The 16,472-nt window shown below is 39.0% G+C and overlaps 1 protein-coding gene across 5 annotated transcripts in view; it reads right to left on the reverse strand.

Annotated features, from left to right (window-relative positions):
• The window catches only part of tln2a (talin 2a), a 92,504-nt gene that overhangs the window by 54,993 nt on the left and 21,039 nt on the right, over window positions 1–16,472 (reverse strand). For 4 of the 5 annotated variants that reach the window (XM_069173377.1, XM_069173378.1, XM_069173380.1 and 1 more), the window contains exon 2: window positions 15,138–15,185. The exons of the other annotated variant lie outside the window; for it this stretch is intronic. The gene's annotated coding sequence lies outside the window, so the exon portion shown is untranslated. The remainder of the gene's footprint in view (window positions 1–15,137; window positions 15,186–16,472) is intronic. 5 annotated transcript variants of the gene reach the window in all.

Genomic DNA, 16,472 nt, shown 5'->3' on the forward strand with positions numbered 1-16,472 from the left:
GGAATTATAATTTCTTTCAGTACACACAACACATTTACAATAATGACTGATCCGTTTCATAAACAAACATATTCAAAGATCTAACTTTTTACCTGATGTAATAAAACCATGCAGAGAAAAACTAATTAAGAGCTTGATTGTGAGCCCGACACTCGTGATACAGCCCATTAAAAAAAAAAAATATCCTGCATCAAGATAAAGCAGAGTCTGTATTGAAGCCGGATTACCACCAAAGCATCCTATCATACATTCTCCCTTCCCTGCGTTGAGAAAGGATTTGCTGAGATCAAATGTGATATTAAAGACCCCACCCCAAAACACTTGAGTACAACCAACTCATTAGGCTGCTACCAAATCCAGTGTGAGAATATGGCTCCAATGAGCATGCAGCCCAAATAAACCCCCTCCTGTATAGACCTGATGCCATTTAAAAGACAGCTCTCTTTATCAAGAAAAATGCAGCCTTTATATTTTATGTCTTAAAAGAATCTTTTCCTAAGCAGCATCTGTAAAGGAGGTACCGAGTGCATCACTATTATATTGTAAAGCTGATCTATGACAAAAATATCTGCATACGATTCTTAAGGCCTGATATTTCAAGCACATGCTTACAACAGTAAACAATTCAAAGGCAAAAACACCTAAGCGTCAATTTTGACAGCTCTGTAGGCCTATACAATCACATGCTGACAATGTTAACATGCTGATGTTCAACAGGCACAATGTTCGTCATGTACTCTTGCCAAGTTTGGGTGGTTAACATGCTAAAACGTCCAAACTTTTAGAGCTACAGCAGATGAAAATGTCAGTTTTCTACCAGTCAGAAACCAAAACTGCTGTCATTGATCTTCTGATGACTTTAGAGGAAAGGTTAATGCATCATCAAATTTACTCAAATTCATCCTCTTGGGAACATGAATGTGGATCAAATTTCATGGCAATAGATCAGCACATCTGGGAAATGCAGCTTGCAGCACGTCTTTCAAGTGACACTGGCTGTACAAAAGCGGAACAAAACCAAACTATTCGAAAACCACTAGAGTTAAATTAGTTTACAAATGACCCAAAAAAGTCATGTCAAGTAAACATATGTGCCTGACGTAGGACACGCTGGACAGATCGAAAAGTTTTGTTTGATCCTTCTTCATCCCTTCAGTCTCCTGGTCAGCATCAAGCTAGTGCTATGGTGCTGTGGTGATGAAAGCCTCCTCTGGATGACGCAACGCTAGTTTGAACAATACATAAGAGCTGCTGAGATATTTCATAGTAAAGAGACAAATGTGAACTTCATGGTGACCCTAAAGCAAAACTATCACCAATGTCATTAAGATTTAGCCTGCAGGAACCATGAATTTAATGCAATGCATTCAATCCAACAGTTCATGAGATATTTTAATTGGACCAAGTGGTAGACAGACAGACCTATTTAATTGGAAAAAATACCTTGAATCCGATAACTTAATATATAAAATTCCTTTTGTATTTTATGGGCTAAATAGCCTATTGAGGTCAATTATGACTAATGAGTTGATAATATTATAGACCGAGAAGCACAACAAGTTCTAGCAGCAGAATTGTACACTGAAAGGAACAAATAAAGCATGCTTGAGACACGACTAGCATCTTGAGTTCCACTTGATGAGATGGAGTGCTGCATTTTCAGTGATGACTACAGCAACGTGCTGTATCACTCTTGTCATCATGTCTCTCCATGCTGGTGAATCCATCTGGAAGCCAGCCCGTCTGTTTGCCTGCATGCTTTATTAATTTGCCTTGCTGCTTTATGTGAGTGTACAATTCATCCACCTCCTGCTCCAGAGTGCTGTCAGTCTGCAGCTTTATCAGTCTATTTTACTTGCCCACTTTTCAGCTTTGCTCCTAATTCAATCACGAAGCTTTAACAATCATTAGTTCCATTTTTTTTTTTTTGAATCAAAAGCGAACATCAAGCAGACAAAAAGGAACCACTGATGTCACACACTGAGCATAGTAACCCAACAATGCAAGAAAAAAAAAAAAAGCCACACACAGACAGAGAACATATAAATTCACCATCATTAATAGACTGTACACTCCCACACTGTAATGCATGAGCACAAAGCTTCCTTCCTTCTCCTGACTAAAACCCAACTGCACCAGTTACACCTACACTCCTTTGATCTACTGCAGGCTCACATAACAAAGAATATTCGACAACACCCCTAAGGCTGAAAGCAACATTTTTTCAAGTGATTTACACCAACGACAGCAGAAACTCATTCAGGGACAATTTAATCATAGTGGACTGGCCTCTTGTTAAATAATAAATCGGGATTTTCAGAAATACATCATTGTACGGGGGGACTAGCCTTCATATAATATGGATACAAATTCATTAGGTTCCATCATTCAATCACTTGTTTACAAGCGAGCCGTCTCCATGACAACAGAGCAAATTCTACACTGATGGGAGCTCGTGAAGAAGTAAGCAATTCACCCCTTAATTTTTTAGCCCTGTACGACTTTAGGGATGGTTATGACAAATCTAATAAACATTCCCATCAGCCAGCTGTACTTTGCTTGTAGTGCTAATAAGTCAAAGGTAAGATGCTGGACTAAAATGCTAAACATCAAGTTGTTACTGAAAAGAAAAAACTTTATGAAAGACCAAAGGTCAGTTGTATCCTAAGACTGTGGTGGTGTTTGCCCCCGTTACATTCTATATTTTAAAATTGAATTATTTTGTTTTGTACTTATTTTTCTCAAATGTCACTCCTGTATTCCAATGTGATATTATCGCAACAATATTTGGTTCTCCTGCATGATGCGATGCATGAATGAGGAATGCAAAAACGACAAATACAACTTTTTAAACTTCAAGCTGCAGTACAACAGGTGTAAAGTCTGGAACAGGTTTCATTGCACTGAAGAGAAAACACATTGCTAGCAAACGATGGAGTCAGCTGTTTGAATGCAGCTGAGCTCTGAAGGTGTGCTTTAACCTCGTCTCATAACTACCCTTTAAAAAAAAAAAAAAAAAAAAAAAAAAAGTGAAGATGTACATCTACCTGCTGCCAGAGACATTGTGGTGGTGAGGCCACAAGGTAAGTTGATACTGTACTTTTATACTCTTCAACCACAGAGCCGCCCGGAGCAAAAGCACCCTGGCTGTGTCCATTTGGAGTCACTGACGGTGGTGTACCCCCACCACCAACCCCCTGATGGTCCCCCACCGGCCACAAATAAACTAGCCTACATGACTTCTGTGCTTAATTTCAAAGAAATGTAATTTGGAATGCAATTAAGTACATTTACTCAAATCTCATGCTTACGGGCAGTATAATTTTAAAGGTACTTGTACTTTACTCAGGTACTTCCAGTTCGGCCATTTTAATATTTGTGCTTCGCTACAATTCGGAAAGACTTTAGATACTAGAGATGATTAAATATGATGCCCTCTTAAACAATACATTGCCCAGGAGAATGTACCAGTCAAACATAATAACCAAACAATATAGTAGCACAAAATGATATAATTGCCCTGATACATTTTATTGTGAGCTACTCTAAAGACACTTTGTGTTACATTAAAAATAGTGTGTTTATAAAGATACTAAATTGAAAAAAAAAAATCAACTTGAAAGGTTGATTTCAAGTTGAGTTTTAAAAATGTCTTCAATTTCTTTTCTATATACTGTTTAAATATATATTCAAATATATATGTATTGATTTATAAATACATAATATATTCATATGATTATTCATTTCACGTTCATTTCTTTTTTATATATTCATTATTGAGCACTTTATTCATTATTGAGTCTGGCAGTGTTACACCTGCTTGTTATTGGTGAAAAAGGAACAAATCTGCCTGTCAAAATTCACTAAAGTTGAACTTGATGAACTATTTGCACGGAATTTGTCTTACACCCCAAAGCAAATCCACTGATTACAGCAGATCTGTTGGAATTAATTGACTCTGCTGCCAAATTTCCCTCCTTTTAAGTGCCAGTGTGAGTTGGCCTTCAACGAGCAGGTGATCTGGACTCTCTGTGGACACAGTAATCACTCTATCAAGAACATAATGACCTACCAAGACTGTTGGTTTGTTTTGTTGGGAAGATTAGGCTGCAGCCTGGTTGTACTGAAGCTACAAAAAGCACATCGAAGAGAACAAATGTTGACAGATGCCAAAGAATGTGGGCTGTCGGTGAAGCATTGTAGTGTTCGAGTCTGTAACTGTGCGATGTCGGCTTTGACATGAAGACAGACATCACATCAGAAGAGCAGACGCAGTTCACAGAAAACACTAAACAGTGAGAGGAAAGCAGGTTACAGTTTGTCGCGGTACACACAGAATTCAATTTCATTTAGAGAAAACTCTGAGCCCAAGAGTCAGACAAAGGGCTCCTGAGATAAAAGGAAAACGAGACCGAACAGTGGAACATGTAGCTTTTGTTCAATAGATCAATGAGGTAGAGCAGTGCCTGCTGGGAATGCCCGGGCCCTATTACAGTAACATGGCCTCTAATCCAATAATAGAACGGCCCACAAGTCAAACAGGCCAATCCTAGAGGAGTCCTGCACCAGAGAACCTATTCAATATTTGGCCTAAGTGTGTTGGTAGCCTAGATTGAACAACAAGGCCAAACTGGGCCAACACAGCCATGGAGATTGAGTCATCTGCTTTTTTTGTATTCTAAAGTAGGATTTCTGCATTTCATTTAGCAACTTGTTTTCCCAGATGAACATACCGTTTTCTAATTCCAAGGTAAAAACATATTGTTCTTGATTTAAAGTAATGCAACTTGGTCCTGCCAAATGAAACAGCAGCATGTAAAGCACAATGCAAAGTCATCGTACGACAGTGGCATTCACTCTACACATTGCCTCAGGAGATGCAGTGAGGACGAGTCAAACTCAGTTGTGCTGTTTTCTAAATGAATGTGACTGTAGAGAAGTCCCATTTGAAACGCTGTAATACATGATGAAAACAGAAACAAGTTTTAATTAGACATGTTTGCTACAAGAATCTGTGACAAATAAGTGCAAAACCTTTCCCTCGGGAGCCTCTGGGGAAGGACTAATGTGCTCTTGGAGCCTGTTGCTTGTTGTGATCCATCTATTTTATATGCACTGCTACTGAATATTAAGTGGGCAGTGTAATGCACCACTTTGTCAGGCTTTATCATTGTCACCCTGAATGGGTTTAGTTGAGTTAGTATGCACAGATCTGTGCTAATTTGGTAAATACTGAGGCTAAAGCTGAAGGTCACAGGCAAAAGTCAATGTCTTTGGGGATGATCTTTTTGGACCATTGTAGAATAACAGTGCAGGATTATGAACAAAAATGTCAATAATATGTTGTTCATTTTCATATAACTAAAAACTATGAATGTTTACTGCAAAAAAAACCAAAGATCTTTGGACAAGTAATGCAGTAGTTCCATTTATGACTCAATGTTAATTTTTTCAAATAGTATGCCTGCTGCTACGAGAGATGAGGACTATCCAAGGAGTTTGAACCAAGTGGCAACCAACCCGTGGTTTGTTAAGTGACATTTTAAAGCCCACCAGAAAACTAATATGAAGAAATGACTTCAGCAAATGACACCATAATGACTTGTGAAAACAAAATGATTGGCTTTGTATTTGAGAAGTTGTTTCGGAGTCTATTGAGCCAGAGCCTTTTCTTAGCCTAATCCTAATGGCCCTCGGTGGTATTGCAGTTTAAGGCACTTAAGTTTTGTCCACTTTTATATATCTGACACAAATTAAACTGGAGTTGCTGGGATTAAAAAGTGACTTCTTCTAACCTGATTTGTGACCTCAAACAAAAATGTAGCAATCGTTTTGTAGGTAAACGAGGCATAAAAGCAAACCACTTGAATCAATCCCTTTTAGTTTTTGTTCTTGTGTTGATGTTTCCGCAAAAGCTTGGGAAAAAAATGACACCAGCATCATTGCTCATCATCAGCACCCTTTGCATAGCTGACAGCTTGCTGGCCTCTTCTGTTGCTTCCCATCTCTATTGGCCTTTCAAGTGTTTTAATACATTTGACAGTTTTTTTCTCAACTGTACAGACACCTCCCCCCACATATACATGAGGTTAGAAGGCCTGACTATTATTCCATGATTAATCAGTGTCAAACAGTTTACCAATTAGATGCACATCTGGAACAAGCCAACCTTTTCTTCTCAATAACCTCAGTTGCCAATGAATCCATTTTTATCTCTGCTGCCGTCATATCCACCCAAACGCAGTGTAAACAAGACATTGGAGACTCTCTCTCTGACTACTCATCAGGCAGAAATGAAACTGATCTAAAGCACACAGCCTTAGTCACACACGGCCGACGTGGCACAGTTCCGAATGAGGTCACCATCATCCAGAAGGCTGAACGGGGCGGCAGTGTACGGGAGGTCGACACAGTGCCAGTGAAGAATCGTCCAAATAAATATCACTCTGCTCTCTCTGAATGCATTTCAGTAAAGCCGTGACAACCACCTCCTGCTTACTACTCACCACATGACTGAGTTCACAAGCTCATGTAGAGTTAAATGTTTTAAGTAGTTTCACTGTACATGTAGCCAGACAGCAGGCTGTAAGTCTTTCAAATGTGTCAAAGTGTGTATACAACAAAGTGAGTGAAGAGGAATCAGTTTGAAAATACAGGCACACACGCATCAGGTTTCAAGGTAAACTTGTCAATGAATATTTATGCTTGGTTTCCACAAGGCCTGTGTTGTTTTCCTCTAGTAGTATCAGAAGAAACATGCTAAAACATTAAAGGGTAATTCCACTGTTTAAGCCTTTTACTTTGTTACTTTTAGGTGATGCAATGCACTCTTCTTTTCTAATCATGTTATTTTTTTTACTTAATTCACTTTATTGTTTTAAAATATCTTATTTTTCAATGTTCTTTTATTCATTTCACTCTTGATGCGTTTATATATGAGCAGTACTGCATTAACTTCTCTCTCCCGTTTCTGCCTTGTCCTCTCCGTCTTCCTCCCTGTATTCCTCTGCAGCTATCTGTGGCTCCAGAGCTGCATTTTTTTTTTTTATCTGCAGTTATTGGTCCCACCAACCTGCCCAGTGTTTATTCTTTGCCGTTTCTGAATACTCATCGTTTCTTCCTCTGTTTTCCCCTCACCCTAACTAATCAAGGCAGATGGCCACCCACCTCTGAGTCTGGTTATGTGGGAGGTTTCTTCCTGTGAAAAGGGAGTTCTTCCTCCCTACTGTGGCTAAATGCTGCTCAAGGGGAAATTGTTAGGTTTCATATTGTAAGGTTTTGACCTTATTTTGTAAAGGTGAATGGTCTTTTCAGCCTGAAAGACATGATGGGCATAGTGTATATATCCGTTTATCTTCGTAGCCCTTTGTTGGACAGCTGCCATCTTCTATCACTTCCATGGACTGTTGCTCTGGACCATATCCAACTCGGTCTGTACTGAATTTGGAAGATCTGTTTTTAGTTTCTACGCTTTAACCACCTGGAACACTTTACAAAGCATCCTAAAAACCATCTGTGTAGAGTATACACTCGTTTGAATTGTTTTGAAGTCATTTTAGAATGTTAGCCAACATCATTGTAAATGAAGGACAGCCCTAAGTTATTGCCTTTTTCAACAACAGAGACAATTTTGATAAATGCATACAAGTGAGTTTTACTGAGGGAGAGGCAGGGCTTTGAAGATGTGTCCACAAACGTGTCCATTTTCTTTTTCTTTCTTTTTTTAACATGGCATGGGACCAGAGTGGACCATAGATTTAAAGTTTAATGTACCTGATGACAAACCAAAGTACCCGTTGTTTGTTTTACTGTATGACAAATATTGAGACAGATTGAATTTATAGTTTCATTTATATGCCAGAGACAAAAAAAACCTGAAACACCCAGCGTTTAATTGCTCTTCTTCATGGCCACATGAACACAAAGACATGCAAGATATCCAAACCGGCACAGCTACACACTCCTCGAGGTGAAATGAAAGCTGCATGTGAGACATGATGCCTGTTTGCTTAATTATCCACCTGGTTGGTGGTGGAATCAGGTGACAGACAGCATACCTCCTGAGTGACATAAACTACAAAGTCTTTTGTCTGCCTGCGTTTTTGCATGTGCACATGTGTGTGCATGTGTATGTGAGTGTGAGCAAGCTTGGCAAATAGTAGATGCAGGCAGGTGATGCATTTCTGTTGGCAGCAGCGCCAATTCTGGTGTCAAGTTTCATGCAGAGAGCGGAGGAGAGACAAATCCAACACAAAGCTTGCTGGTAATGCCTCCTACAATATAATATAGTGTAGAGTCACACAGTAAACATGATCATTTATTGTCATTACCTTGTTTGTTGTGTTTTTTTTTTTTTTTTCATTGTCCTCATAAAGCGAACAGAAATTAATGGGAAAACTGTTCAAGCTTAGATGAATGTTTCCAGGCATGAAAATCATGAGAGGGAGTGGACATGAATCAATTCAACCTCTTAACTAGGAGGGGGGAATCAATTTGAATCCATTTGAAATATGAGGCCAAACCGCAGCCACCCCCCCCCCCTCCTTTGGCACAGTTTGTCATACAGATATTAACTTAGATGACTACTTGAAAACAAGGGAAGCTATGCATGACTACACACTTGAGTTAATCGTGTATTACAACCTTCACATACTCCCACATTACAGCATTCCCTTAAAAAGGCATGGTTTTTGTTTTCTATTTAGAATATGGATTTAGCCAATAACTATGACTATTGCTACTCCAGGATGTGTTCAAAATACAGGTTGCCATGGTTACGGAGGCTCCGTTGTGGTCTGAGTAATATCAGATCTGTTTTATGAGGCATGGAAATGAGAAAACACCGGAGTTCAACTGATGTCTGTTATTTAATATATCTGCGGTTCGTCCACAGTTAAAGCAGCCGAAGCTGTATTGAGACCGTGATGAGACATAAAAGTTTCACTATTGACTAATCAAATACTTTAGTTTGGATTGGCAGCTCGTGAAAGCTGAATGAAGCAGCTCTTGAGGCGGCTTTTAAATACAATCAGTCCATAAAATTATTCATCAGATCTGCTGTCTCAGATGAAGGAATAAAACAGTTAGTTAAATAATCAATAGATAAATAAATGAATCAATTTCTTCATTGCCATGAGAAAGGGACCTACATGCCTTCATAAAATATGAAACTGACTAATCAAACCACTTTGACAAACAAAACTTCTATTCAAACTCCAAATGTGAGAAGCATCAAAGCAACTTGTCTGTCTAGACAGCATGAGCAACACTAAGTGTGAATACCTGTGCATGTGCAATTTTTCCCACACACATACTGCGATTAACAACATCACTCCTATCCATTTTACTTGTTCCAAACTGGCTGTTACTTGTTGCCTCTGGCTATAATTGAAATTCAAAACATCATGCCCCCACTGTGCAAAGACACTGCAGCCACATCACCCTCAGAGCAGGCTCTCTGTGCAGCACAGGACATGCACACAGATATCAACTCGGATATATACTTTCCAAGAAACCCGCAATCAGCTCCGAGAATCTTTTCCTGTCATAGCAGCATGACTACTTCAAACACACAACCAGAAAGCACACGGATGGTCCACCTTTCATAAAACTCCCAGATGCCATTCAATGCTGATGTTCCTTCTTTACCCTCTCTTAAGTACTGTTAATAGGACGTGTGTAAACGATGAAACTACTGGTCCTGTAATAAATAAAAATCAAGTCAGTTCTGCCTATTGCAGGAGTAAAATCACATAATAGATTAATAATGAGCACTCAGTAGAAAAAGGGTCAAATTTTCCTGCAACTCGGACTGAAAATACAGACCACGCAGAGGACAACGTGAATACAAGGATCCCTCAGTTGTCTCCAGAGTTCTTTCTCTCACACAATGTAATGCAGAGCACCACTTCCTCTAATTCCACCAAGCTCTCTGAACACTTTGCAGGAAAGCTGAGCAACATCAGTCAGTGACATACAAGTGCAGGAGTCCCCAGAGCAAGCACAGACCACCCTGTCAGTTAGATCTTCAGCAAAATTGTGACTCACTCCACATTCATGTCAGTGCTCCCCTGCAGTGTAGGTTCAGAGGAGACAGGCAGAAGTGATCTGATCTCTGTGCATGAATGTGCACTTGCACATCCTACGTTTCACTCCCCATCTCCTGTGACAGCGTTAGTTTGATTCTAAACACATCGATTTCATCAAACGGCTCTGCAGCTTGTTAAGATCTGTTACAAGAAACAATACAGGAAGTTGGTCTATAAATCATCCTTTCTATCTGTATTTGTACTTTGAGTATTTTCATTGTTTGCTGCTATTTTGTAACATCTCAGAGGAATACATTTTTATGACACAGTTAAACACATAAGTTTTTAAAATTGTATACATCATTATATAATTAAAATACCCTATAGCATAAACTGTAAAAACTATTCCTATGTTTGATTGTTTAAAGCAAGATGGTGCATCTTTTGAGAAAATAAATAACACAATGTTCTTCTTAAAAATACAGATAAAATTCTAAAGCAATAAATCGCAATAAATTGCTCAGATAAACACACACAAGGCTTTTACATGTCACGGCCCTACTTGGTCTGACTGGACCAGTAAATTCTGCCTCTTAACGAACCTTAGGTAAATGTTTGGTTATGTAAATTTATGAATAGGACTTTGGCTTGGAGTCTACATTGTGGTATTGATAGTTATCCGAAATATGTCATTACTTCTCCCAGCACTGCTTCACACCAACCACTGCTGTGAGCATGAGATTAAGATTTTTAAGTAAGGAGCAAAAGTTTCCCTGTAAGGTCATCTCTGGTCAAGACAACTGGTCATCTGTAGCCACGACACATAAACACTCCTAAACCCTCAAGTTGCATGGGCAAATCATAAGGAGATGGTGAATCAATAAACCCTGCCATGTGCTAAAGGTTCACATAATCTCTGCGCATTAGTCTGCTTTTAAAAGTTATTGGATGGATTTGTGTTTCTTGTGGGACTGTCTGGTTTAATTAAAGCGAAGGGACGATTCTGGCTGTCAGATTAAGAATTCATCCATTTTCTCAATTATGGTTCAATGGCCTTCTGCAGTATAAATAGATCTCTAACTTGAACAGTGAATGGGCAAATGGCATTTACTAACAAAAACAAATTTTGGCCTTTCATTTTAATAGTTATGTCATTACTTTTCCAGCGCTGACTCAAACTACCGTATTGGCATTGATGTATGATGAAGAAAGATGATAATGTGACTACAGGTATAAAAGAAATGACTGTGGTTTGACCACTACCACACCAATATACTGTACATCAGTGGCTACATTTGCGAGATCAACATTGAAGGCCAGCAACAACAACATTGTTATACATGCAACATTTTAGATTTTATTTTTGGGGGGGAGGCGGTTATAAGTGGTTAAATCTGTTAAACAGTATTAAAATTCTATAACAACCTCATAAGAATATGAGGGCCAGACATCAGCCTGTTTCAATAAATCCTGAGACTACACACATATAAAGACAAGCATCATCTGAGGACAGAAAAAAGATCCAAGGGGGGAGACACATAGTAGCCGCCTAGATTTGAATGCCCAGGAGGTTGATGAGGTTCAGGACAACGAGGGTTGTTCCATTTGGCAGTGGTGCAGTTGGGATTACAAAACCCTCCTAATGGCCTGGCCACTCTGCCTGGAAAAAACAGGTGATTGACTGCAATGGTGCCAGTCAGCTGCTGTGGCGATGGCCTTAGTCACCCCCACCGGAAGGCATGACCCACCGCTTACCAGTAAAATGTCTGGCAATGGAAAGAATGCAGTGATAGCGTGGAAGAGTCGAGGTAAGATGGAGCAAGTCTTTTCCTGAGGCTATTAAGAGCCACAGAGACCAACTCTCTTAAAAAACAGGGAGCTGGCAAACAGAGTCACATCACCGCCCGGAGGTTCACTTGATATCACTGACATTTCAGTTCCAACTACAACCTGCACTAAAAAAAAAAAAGGCACCACCATACCCAGGAATCATGGGTTGTTCCCGCATATAACACTCCTTCCTTCAAGCTCAGAGGCAACTTCCTAAGAAAAGAAAATAATGAGGAAAACCTTATAGCATCGAACAGGTAGGTTTCTGCTCCGCTGAGTGTGACATCGCCTCTTTCCTTACCGAGTAGAGTAGAGCACAGCACTGCTGATCCAGGGAACACTTGGAGCTGCTGCTAAGTGATGTGGCTCTGACTCAATAATTCCACAACATCTGGTCATAGTCAGATGTGACCGTTTGCCTTTACAGTCACCACAGTGCGTAAAGTCTGTGTCAACTGTAGCTGCAAAGTATATGATGCACTGACACAGATGCAGTGCATGGTACTGTACAACAATTTTATAATATACCTGGAATTTAAATATCTTTACAAATAACTCCGTGTAGAGTGGTTTTCAGGCATTTCAAGAGTTTAATATACAAGACTACATAATATAAAAAAAAAATATTCAATATGTTACACTGAACACAATCTTCTCAGATTGAATCTGTGTGCAGTGTGGATTTTTGCTGAGTCGATCCTGAGTGGGTGCCCAAAGAGGAATACACTCCAAGCATGAGATTGGTCCGGCTGAAAATGAACCTCTTCAGCAGACAGACATTTCTCTCTCCGGGAATAAAAAGAACATGGCAAGGCTGTTTAGTAGCACTTAAAGGCCTTTACAATTAATTGGATCTTGTTGGCAAGAGAGTGGCTGACAGTACAACACTAATGAGTACATCCACTGAAGGCTGTATCATGTGGAAAAGTTGGGATGTTTAAAAAGTAATAAACCTCCTCGCATAGTAATTACACTCACCATAACTAGATAACTGTTTTATCCCATTTGGCTGAACAAATGCAGTTACATCATGTCTGCAACAGATGACAGTTAGTAAATAACTGAATTAGTGTTGTCGCAGATCAATAGCAGAACTTTTGCTCATTTATAAACTAAGAAAATGGAGGTTCTTCAGTCTATGTAAGTGGAACTGAATTCCTCCAAAATGAACAGATTATGGAAATCTGATCTGCTGCTTGGTGAGACTGCTGCTCTGCTCATCTAGTGACTTAAAGTGGTAAATAAAAACTAAAACAAGCTTCTTAAAAATGTGCTCCCAATGCATACTATAGATTGATGAAAAAAAAAAAAAGCAATGTAAAAAAGGAAAGGTGGAAGATGTGAGACCTTTCAAAGATTGACTACCAGTATGAAATATAGAAATGCCTAAAGACAAAACGTGTTTTTCCAAGAACTTTTTTTTTTGCTGAGGATGCTTTTAAAACCAAAATATTTATATTTATAAATATAGTTTTGCAGTTTGATAAACTGAACTCAAACTATACTATCAGCTATGAGCAAACAGTTTAACATGTCAACAGACTTGACAGTGAACAGCTGGTGGAGGCTGTCTGGAATCACACTAGTTGAGAATAGCCATGACAGAAACTGTATAAACAGGCTTTCACTGTGAAGGAAAAGTTAAGCCTGAAACACTCAAATCTTCAGTTTGTTGTCACAAGTTATGCCCCCTCTTTCTGGCAGCTTAAAGTATATTCCATCACATTAAAATAAAAGCACACCACCCTTTTCAAAAGTAAAAACAAAAAAAAAACAAAAAAAATGATGAATGGGAAAACCCTTTTTGTTATATGGAATTTTATGCCATGTTATATGTTACATGAAAACACAAATGTTTGGGCTAAAACATTCTGCAAGACACTGATTTGTTTGTGCCTTTCAGCCGTGCTAAACACCAGGCAGAACTAAAGGGGAAACAGATCACTTCTCAGCAGACAAACAGAGGGACAAACCAGAGGATTATGTTACTACTTCCAAAAGTCACTTTTTAAACCTGTAGCCTTATTATTTTTAAGCCTTAGACTCAAAGCACATCATATTATACTGAGATCTGGCTGTTTGTTGAAGCATGGCATGAGACAAATCAACATCAGAGCTCATTAATTGCTGGAAAACTAAAACACACAGCAACTGTAAACTGATTTGTGGAGTGGAGCATGGTTACAGAGAAGCTGGGCACCAGATGCTGCCAGTTAATTGCCCTCTGAAAGCAGTGCATTGAGTCAACTTGGAACGTTACATTATTGTATGCTGTCAGGGAGGCGTGAATACAGCCACACACACATTCAATTTATTGCATATTTTATTGGCTTCTATTGGTCACCTAAAAGGAATTAATATCATCTTTTGTGTCCACAAAAGAGGTCACATGCGAATTGTATAAGTGTACCTGGCAAGCGGCGTTAAAGCAGCTGTTACACACGTTTCTCCTTTGTAAGGTAAGCACAAATTAAGTGAAAGTAGCTGGTTTAGCTTCAGCTGCTGGACCTGATGCTTTAGAGGGAGTTATACAGGTGAAGTGACATGACATTGGTCTAATAGAAAGCTTTCAGTGAATTGCTCTGATTGTGTAAGTGAGGGGAATGACTCATAAAGACTAAAAAAAAAGAAAGCAAAAGGACAAAACATCAAAATATAAATGCGAGAAAATACAGGAGAACTGTGACAGACTGCAGAGCCTGCAGGACAAAAACTAAAACTCTGTCTTCACAGTATGCTTCCATATGGCTCCATGGCAGCTGGGAACTACTCCTTATCCTAAAGAGGCTCGCAAGGTCAAACATGTAGCACATGACAGAGCAGTAACATGTAACTGTACACCAACACTGATAGAAGCTAGTACATCTCAAGTGTAGCTTACAGCAGCCGCCATACGTAATACGTAAACAGCCATGAACATTGATATGTGAATTTCTATTAAGGTGGAACTTCGTAATACAGCATCACTAGAAGAGTAAGTGCTGGCAAATTAGATTATTTCATCAGTTCAGAGTCTGCGTCAACACAAGGCGTTACCTCTACAACATGAAGTCAAAGTGCAATGTGTCTATTACAGTTAATCAAATGTGTGATTTCATACTTTAATTCAATTTAATGAAAAGTTAAATCCCACATTTTCAGTTACTTTCTCTTTCATGCATAAGTGGTGCTGTACGCCAGCTGTAATGTCTGTGGCTGCAAAGACACTCCAGCCACAGTTCAAACAGATGACTTGAGAGCCATTCTGTCACTGTATGCCTCCTCTACAGCCTCTCCTACCTTATTACTGAGGAAAATGCAGCCTTGGATCTCTGCTGATCTTCACAGCTGAAAAACAAATGGGACATTAATGAGACAAATGAACAGTAGTGACGCATATAGCTTAACTTTACAGACAAAGATAATTACAATTTTTCCTCTGTACAAATGGAAGAAATGGATCAGATAGCAAGAGAGTTCATGCTCCATAAAAATGCAGGAACAAATGCTCAGCATTGTATTTTTAGGTATTTGTAATAGGCTATGCCATATTTGGCAACATAAGGATAAAACACTCAAGGCAAAGTATAATTAAGATATGCAAAATAATTATGAGCTTTCCTTTCAGAAAAGAAGGGTAAAACTGAATCTGGTTAAGGAGATACATGCAACTTTAACAAGCATGTCCATCAAAACCAGAAAACGTCCCAGTTCAATTAAAAGAATATTTTCAATGCCAAAAAAAAACGAAGAGCTGCAAAAACATCACTTAGCCTGCATGACACCAGAGCTCTGCACTAATGAAAATGTGTTTCTAAGCAGATGGGAACATACAGCACAGCAGAATCATGCATTATTAAACAGTGAAATATCCTATTATGCTTACATCGGAGAAAAAATAGTTCTACACATAAAATATGCTTAAGTTAGCATCCATGTCACATGATGTGTCAAATGTACACCGAAACATTATCAGCCAAGTCCCCACTTTAATAATGGGTAGATTCTACACAGTTCGAACATGTGGTGCAAATATTAACTGTACCCAGAGATTTTGAAAAAGAGTCTGGAACAGCATCGTTTGCTGGATGATCATAATGCCGGCTAAATCTGCTGCAGTCCTGGTAAGGCAGCTTTCAAAAACACCCAATGGTTCACCGTAAAACACAAACCTGCTCCAACCACACAGTGTTGTGTCAGCTAGACGGCAACACGACAAATAAACAGCAGTGACGGTTTCATTGAATGATATTATCCAAGCAACAGCGAGCAACGGGTAGTGATAGGAGCAGAGCCTTTTTCAAATTAGCCACTTCATGTCAACACGCCTCAAGTTAAAATGTTTCTGTTCATTATGATGATGAAGAGGCGCTGACCAAATTTATTGTTTTACAAAGAACAGTTAAATAAAGTTTCAACTGTCTGCCTATTTTAAATTGTTCCACTAATGAGCTGCTAGCCAGCTGTCATCAAATGATGTAAGGCCAGCTTGTTCTAACAGACCCGCTGGTCTGTGGTCCTTTTGAAAGGCAAAAAAACACAGTAAACTATCTTTTCAAACATCACACGGATATAAAGTGGTGTTTCTTTCGTAAGTAAACCAACTTTGATGATTGAAAAGAGCAAAATAAACCA

This window comes from Embiotoca jacksoni, unplaced genomic scaffold (genome assembly GCF_022577435.1).
Source record: "Embiotoca jacksoni isolate LCO1_2020_lvr unplaced genomic scaffold, fEmbJac1.0.p SCAF_6, whole genome shotgun sequence".
In the NCBI taxonomy this organism is placed as follows: Eukaryota; Metazoa; Chordata; class Actinopteri; family Embiotocidae; genus Embiotoca; species Embiotoca jacksoni.